The sequence below is a fragment of the Plecotus auritus genome (genome assembly GCF_963455305.1).
Source record: "Plecotus auritus genome assembly, chromosome: 5".
NCBI lineage: Eukaryota > Metazoa > Chordata > Mammalia > Chiroptera > Vespertilionidae > Plecotus > Plecotus auritus.
The window spans coordinates 182,628,052-182,636,304 of NC_137776.1; positions in this window are offsets into that span (position 1 = coordinate 182,628,052).

Below are 8,253 nucleotides of genomic sequence, written 5' to 3' on the forward strand. Positions count from 1 at the left end.
CATCTGCTGGTTCTTACACTCCTCGTTCCTGCTGCGCTCCCTCCTGTCCTCACCCCGGTTCCTTCATCGCTCACGCGTGGACAGAGCAGTTGGCCTGAGGTCGTTTGAGCCCTAACCCCGGCTATCTTCAGTGTTTCCTACGGGAGTTTATTCTGAGCCAGAACCAACGGGCTCCCTGGTCACATAAGTTGGGGAAAGAACGGACAGAACAAAAATGAATGGCTCTTTACTGAAGACTCCTTAGAGTCTAATATTCCCGTGTGCCTCGTAATCAGTGACGGGAGGGTGCTGCCGTTTCCGATCGCTCTGACCTTGGAACCGTCCTGCTGGCACCCGGCTCCTCGGGACGCATTCTGGGAACGGCTCGTCACCGGGGTCGCTGCGCAGAAGCACCGCGTACTCCCCGCAGGCTGTGTCGAGCACAACCTCCCTGTCCCGTCCACCCTTGGGCAGCGCGGGTCCACTCACGCGGATTCCAGTGGCCCACGCTATCCCTACCGTGTACAGGTCAGCCGTGTTTTGTTTTGTTTTTAATATATTTTGATGGATTTTAGAGAGGAAAAGAGAGGGATAGAGAGATAGAAACATCAATGATGAGAGAGAACCACCGATTGGCTGCCTCCTGCACACCATTGGGGATAGAGCCCACAACCCAGGCGTGTGCCCCTGGCCGGAATCAAACCTGGGACCCTTCAGTCTGCAGGCTGACGCTCTATCCACTGAGCCACACCGGCCAGGGCTAGGTCAGCCGTGTTTTTGATCCTCAGTTGGGAATCTGCGTATCTGGGGGCTGACTTCAGTCACGGCCGTGGTCACACCGTAGCCTGCGTGTTCGATTACAGTAGTGGTGGTTCATCAGGTCCCCTTTGTGCCAGATACTGTCCATCCTAAGTGCTTCTCGGACATTTTCACATTCAACCTACAAGCGAGATGCCATAGCCACGCCTACCCGCGAGAACGGGAGGCTGAGAGAATGAGTGGTTTGCTGAGTCTCGAGCCAGGTAGTGGTGGAGCCAGAGGGAGCCCGGGCTGTGCCACACCCCTGCCCTCAGCTAGGCTGGCCACCCCGCTTCCCCAAGGTCGTCATTCGTCTTAGAAGAAATACCGGGCCACTGGCACAGGGACCCTGCTGAGCCCTCCACCACAGCTGTCCCGTCTACCCCGTGAAAGGGAGCCGACCTTGGACGTGGACCACAGCAAACGTTCCGCCCATGGTGTATCTTTTGCCCCCACCCTGCTGGCTCCAGCCTTGTACGTGGTCATCGTCTGTCTAAACCGCAACCCCAGGAGGGAGGGGCAGAGGCTGAGTGTGTAGCGATGTGGGGTGGGCACGCCCCACGCACAGATGGGCCTGCCAGCTTTCCGGTGAGGGGATCAGGTCTGGAGGAAGCAGCTGGCTGCGTGCCCTCGGCCGTCTAATCCCCTCCTTCCTCTGCGCGCTCTTCCCGGGTCTGGCTTGAGGTTTTCCAGTCCCACAGGAGGTCGGACCCACTGCGCCATTGTTCGGCCCCTCTGCTTATAAATAGAACCCCGTCCATTCCGCAGCCCTGGCCGGAGATTCTCCACATTGTTGTCAGCCCTGGGCCGCCAGCTGCGAAGAAAGGGCCCCCGTGGGGGAGGGGCGGCAGGCGGGGCCGGCAGCACGCTGCAGAGGTGGCGCCCAGCTCCCCGCGCACGGCCCTCCAGCACTGTCCGCCCCGTCTCCTTGTGGCCGGATGCAGAAGCAGACGTGCCTCCCAACCCTCCAAGGCTGTGCCAGCCATGCCGAGGCTGGGCCGTCCACCCGGGAATCCTCACCATGGCCTGCGGGTCACATGTGCTGTCCCCCTGCCTCTCCTGCCCCCTCCCACCGCACTCTCCGGTCCCTGGGCACTTGCCCTGCTCCTCCGGTGGCCCATCCGGGTTTGGCCTCGGCCTCGGCCCAGTGCCCCATACGCGCCCCTGCTCGTCCTGCAGTCAGTGTAGATCACTCCCTTGCCCGCCGCCTCCCTGGGTTGCCTGCCCTGCTCCGCTCCAGCAGCTCCGGTCCCGTTCTCCCGCCCACAGCGCTGCTACTGAGGCCTGCGTCCCAACTCGTCATGTGTGTGACTGGTGGTCTGATTTGTTTGTCCGATCTGCCCCTCCCCCCAAACAGCTCTATGAGGGCAGGGACCACGTCAGCCTTGTCTCTCAGCCCTGGTGGCACCAGGACAGCCAGAGGCAGGACCTGTGGGATAAATGCCCCCGTAGAATGACTGCCCAGACCCCCGCCCTGGCTGGAGTTGCTCAGTGGTTAGTGTCGGCCTGTGCACAGGATCATGGGTTCAATTCCCGGTCAAGCGCACATATCTGGGTTGCAGGTATAATTCCCGCCCCTAATCTGGGTGCATGTGGGAGGCCATCCATCAGTGTGTCTCTCTCACATCGATGTTTCTCTCTCTCTCTCTCCCCCCACACCCCTCCCTTCCACTCTTTCTAAAAATCAATGGAAAAAATATCCTCACTCCTTGGTGGAAGATTTTTTTTTAAAATATATATTCTTATTGATTTCAGAGAGGGAGAGGAGATAGAAGCATCAATGATGATGCCTCCTGCACACCCCCCACTGGGGATTGAGCCCGCAACCCCGCCTGTGCCCTTGACCGGAATCGAGCCCAGGACGCTTCAGTTCGCAGGCTAATGCTCTATCTACTGAGCCAAACCAGTTAGGGCGGTGGAAGGTTTAAAAAAAAAAAGCCAGACCCCAGCAGGAGATGACGAGGGGGTGGGGAGAGGCTTTTACAGAAGGTTCAAGGGCGTGGAGCCAGCCCATCACACCAGGGCCACAGCAAAGCCAGCGTCAGAGCCAGGCCCGGGCTGGCCGAGACCTGGCAGTGGCCTCTGGTTCTCACCAGCCCAGGAGGCGCTAGCTTGCAGCGGAGCAGCTGTCCGTGGCTCACAGTGGGTGATGAGCACAAACTGGACACAGACCAGGGACAAGGCTGTCCGCCGCCGCTTACCAGCTGGAACAGGTGCCACGTGGCCCGAGCTAAAACAGGGCCGATGCCACGGCTCAGGGCAGGTATGCGCAGGGCGTGGGCTAGTGCCTGGCACAGGCATGGCCAGCTCACAGGTGGCTTCCCTGGCCCGAGGGGACAGGCCCCAGTGCCCCTGCCCCGAGGACACACCCACAGTATTTTCACCCAGCAGCTCTCACTTCAGGGCCCAGACACCCCCTCCCCAGAGGGACGCCCTCAGGCAGGGCTAGTGCAGGGAGAGGACTCCCCACACCCCTGCTCTGTCTGCAGGTTTCTCCCCCTGCAGGCGAGAACAGCCACGCATGGCTCACTCCCCCTGCCCGTCTTGCCACCCCCCAGCTCTCCAGCTGGACGAGGGGTGCCCAGTGAGGGGTGCCCAGCGAGGAGCAGGAAGGGCCGCATGCTGGGTTGTGAATCACTGGCTGCAGCTGACAGAAGGGGCTGTAGGAGCGGATGGAGCAGCTTAAATTGTCAGCAGCCAATATTGTCGGAGCATTTAGAACCCTCAAGTCTTGGCTGTTTGCTTTTCAGTTTCGTTCCCTGGGTTTTAGGGAACCAGGGTGTGTCCCTGCGGAGGTAAATGAAACTTAGAATCATGTTGCAAGGTCCTGCATGTGGTAATTCGAGGGTGCAGCCTGGGTTCCTCCCCCAGACCCTCTTGCGGGGGCCCAGGGGGGAGCTCCTCTCTCAAGTGGCAACAATTGCTCTGAGCTGAATCCCGGCCTGGACTCCGGCTTCAGGCAGCTGACCTGGCTGAGCCCTGATGCTTGTCTGCAGGGACTTCTTTTTCATTTTGAGCCGTTCTGGACACGAATAAACATCGTCTCTGAGACGTCCAAGCCAAGTGGTGATCGGACTCTGCTGTGTGGTGGCCAGCGTCACAGATGGCGGGGCCAGTGTCCTGTCCAGAAGCACTTACCAACGTGCCGTGCTTCCTGCGTGCGGCCCCCATGCCGGCCGCCGGCAGCACAGCATGCACCTCGTGCTTTCTCCTGGGGGGCGGGGGGGTGGGGGGGGGCTGTCCCAGACACACAGTGCACCCAGGCCCCTTCCTCACCACGTATGTTAGCTGTGAGCTGTGTGTTCAGGGAGGCAGAGCTGGCCCGGGTGAGAATTAAAGAAGCCCAGTGTTTTAGGGCTGAAGGTCATCTTGTTTGATTTCCTCCTTGAATATGGAAAGGAACTGAGACCCAAAGAGGGGAAGAAATTGACTCCACCCCGCAAATTGTTTATTGGTTAAGACCATGGATGTGCCTTGGATTGGGTCCTGTCCTAGCTGTGTGATCTCAGGCAAGTCACTTAACCTCTCTGAGCCCCCGTTTCATTTCTATAAAAAGGGGGAATGGTACTACATTCACCTAGATCTGTTTGTTGTTGCCGAGAGTCCTGGATAAGCAAGGCCTGGTCTGGACGTCGTGGTGGCGTTAGGCCTGAGAAGTCTAGTCCGATATAAACGCCGGCCCAGCGCCCTCCCTCTCAGGCAGCCCGGACGTGGTTCACACCGAGCACAAACCCTCCATTTCTCCGAGTCCCACAGGCGGATGGGCCAGGTGTGCGTGTCCTGGCTTCGGGATGGGAAAGCAGCGTGCGAGGTCAGGCGGCCAGCCGGGCCTCACTCCGCACGTCAAGTGGCAGCCAAGAATAGCACGGGCCACTAACTGCGCCACTGCAGCGAACAGCCAGCGTGCCGCCCTCTGGGGTTTGAAAGGGACCGTAAATATGAAGCAGCGCCAGGCCAGTGGAGGAACTGACGGCGGCGTCCCACTCGCAGGGACACGGGCAGGCCCTGCCTGGGCGGAGCAGGCGGCAGCGCCAGGACCCGTGTCGGTCGTGTGGGTCTGCCTCTGCGGACACAGGCTCAGGGATGGAGCTCATTTGCTCGGGGGGGTGTGCTTGCATTTAGTGGTTTCCATCAGCCAGTGCCAGCGGGCTGGGCGACTATTCGCTTCACACTCGGGGGCCTTCTGCCCCGCAGGTAGCTGGGAGAATGGGGTGTGGACGGTCCAGGTGGTCTCAGAAAGAGCAGTGACTGAGCGGACACACCATGGCTGTTGGAAGCCAACCCAGCTCTGCAGCTTCCCAGCTGCGTGACCTTCAGCAAGTCCTTCGACCTTTCCTGAGATCCCGTTTCCTGGTCTATAACGGGCAGCGCACCACGCAGTGTGATGGGTGGTGACCCGAAAGGGCCGTGGCCGCGCCGGCACTCCCTGTTTGGAAGGCAGGCTGGGGCTGGCTCCCGGTGCACCTGCTGCTCCCAGACGTCCCGGGGCAGGTGGGCGGCCCTGCCCGGACAGCAGGCTCCCCGGTCCCGGCTCCTGCGACAGCTGGCTGGGTCTGGTGTCTGCTTCGTCCCCGTGTGGGATTTCTAAATTTAACCTGCTATCAGCCTGAAAGGCTGGAGGGCTTCCACCGTGACTAACGGCCACTCAGAATCCACTTCACCCGCAACCCCCTCCCTGCACGGGCCCTCCCTCCCAAACGGCACCCCATGTGCAGCTGCCGTCCTGGCGCCCTCGCTCAGCTGCGTGGCTGCAAGAGGGTGGGGTGCGCGGGCTACTGGGGCTTGTCCCGCTGTGACCCAGCTCAGCTTTCTCCCGCCGTGGGCTAGGCCTGCACCCGTTCCCTGCTCACACTCGTGTGTGTGCACACACACCCCACACACGCTCACGGGCAGAGCTCAGGAGCCGACTCCACAACCGAAAGCCGAACTGCAACAGTGACTGCACCACCCATGAGCCTTCTGGGTGGAGGGCGGCCAGCGGGGCCTGTTATGCAACTTCCTGCCTCGGTGGCTCCGACCCGGAGGCAGGAGGCAGGATGCCGCTGGGCCCCTGCAGCAAGGGACCCCAGAGGAGAAACCCGATCCCCGATGCCCCGTGAACGGGCAATGCCCCGCGGGCGGGCAGCCCCTCAGAGGGAACGCGCCCAGCTCACTCTGGGCAGGAACTGCCTGCACCTGGGGCAGGAGTGGGAGAAAGGCATTTCCTGCCCGGGAGCCCGGGAGGGAGCGAGCCAAAGGCCCAAAGGCCGGGCCTGCTGGTAACAGTCCCTGGGACTGAGCACCCAACGCGTGCACCACAGTACCTGGGCTCTGGGGCCCGGGTTCAAATCCGGGGCCTACTCTTCCCACAGGCACAGCCTTGGGCAGCTTCTCCCCTTCGCTCTCCCTCGGTTTCCTCCCATTTGAAATGGGGATCCTGGTCACCCCGGGTGGTCGTGAGGACTCGGTGAGTTAATTCCTAGACACCAGCAGCAGTGTGCTCTGGCCCCACCGGCTAGGAGGCGGCTGCTGTGAGAGCCCGGGGTCCCATGCAAGGCAGGTGGGGCTCGGCAGGGCTCAGTTCTCGCCCAGACTCGGACGGCTCCAATCCACGGCCCCCCTCAGAGCCCACCCCCACTCCAGGACCCCCAAACCCCCCGCCTCCGCCCTTTCGTAGGAAAGTCTGATTAGAAGACAGGATGAACTGCAAGGCTCAGCGTCCATGCAGCCCCCGCCCGCCCCCCCCCCCCACACACACACACACACACACACATCCCCCACATCGGCTGCCGGCTGAGGGCCAGGCAGACCCACCTTCTGGATCCCATGGCCCCAGCAGCTCCGTCCTTACGAAGACAGGTCTACAGGTCTGTACACTCACCCCCTTAACGTGGGATTCTACTGTCTGCCAAAAAGCCAAGCTGCCCCCCAGTCCTGGCCACCCCCAATCCTGCCCCCCTCCTCCCCACACGGACCAGCCAGGACGCTGGTGAGGACCGAGGTCCAGGATGGCAGAGGTGGCATCGAGTGGCCTGCCCCTCCCAGGGTCCCCCCGGCCCTGAGCACAAGCCCCACAGGCGCCCCCCGATTACGGCGCCAGCAACCCCACAATGACCTGCCCCTTCAGAAACATCCAGACCCTGGCCAGCCCTACTTTAAAATTACACTTTATTTCTCTTTGTGAATATTTTTTTTTTTAAGGTTCGTTTTACATTTTCTTCAAGAGTCTGTGCCTCCTGGTAAGTGCACTGATTTGCTTCACAGTAGTCTCCACGTCCTTATTGCTGGGCCAGTGCCCACACGGGGGACACCAGGGGACTGGGGACCCGGCCAGAAGCCCGGCCTGTGCTCCCGACGGGAGGGGGAGCGTCCTTGGCCGGCCCTGCAGCCTCTCGGGGTCTTCGGAAAGGCCAGCTGGCAGGGAGGGGTCGGGAGTGGGTGAGCGGGGGCCGGACATTCAGGGGCCCAGGCAGAGGCAGGGGAGCCCGGCCTTCCCTCCACGGGCACAGGCTGTGGCCCCGGCTGACAGGCTTGCTCCCCTTGTCCAAGTCCGAGTTGGAGGGATTCTGCCCTGCTGTTCTTTCCGCCGTGACCCCGCCAGGGCCCATTCTCCATTGTAGTACAAGAAAAACCTGAGTGCAGAGAAGGGCCCTCCACCAGGAGGCCAGGCAGCACCCCGGTCCCTCCCGGTCCACCCCACGGGGAGCTGGGACCCAGCACCCCCTGCCCTCACCTCGAGGCGGGCTCACACACACCCAGGGGAGCCAGCAGCTCCGGGAAGGCTCCCCAAGCACCAAGCTGTTTGCAATCCAGTTGTCCCAGGATAGCTGTGCGCCTGTCAGGAGTGGGGCTCGGGGGAGGGACTGGATGGACGGTAAGCACCCCTGAATAAATACAGTCACGTGGGTAACAGGGACCGAGGACTAGGTGACCGATGCCTCCTGTGTGGTCACGGGGGCTCCTACAAGTGGCTCGTGTGCAGAAATGGATCATTTTTCTCATCTGATGGTTTTCTGTGCTTGATTATTAGTTTGAATGCGGGGCCTGGGTGATGCAGCTGTGGGCTTGGCAAGCTTGGAGGAAGGGGGCTTTAGGGGGGTACCCCCCACAGCTCCTGCAAGCAGCCTTCAAGGCAGACACCGCTAAGAAAGCTTGGTGTCACTGGGGACCGAGTCCTGGGACTCCCGGCGCCCAGGACGCGAGGGAGAGTGGCCATCAAAGGCTGGCATGCTGTCCCAGACCAGCCAGCGCTCCGATGCTTCAACCCTGGGCCCCGGTTTACTTCCCAGGACAGGCTGCAGGGGACCCAGGAAGCCGTGTGCTCCCTCCGAGGCCGCCCCCCTCCAGCGCTGTGTGTTCAGATGTCCCCTGAGAAGGAGCCTGGAGGGAAAGGGGCGCCTTTCCTCTGACCTGCCAACTAGAGCTAAGCCTGGGCCCACGTGGCTGGCCCCCCGGCATTTGGGACCAGCGTGGCTGGGAAGGAAAAGGCTCACTGAG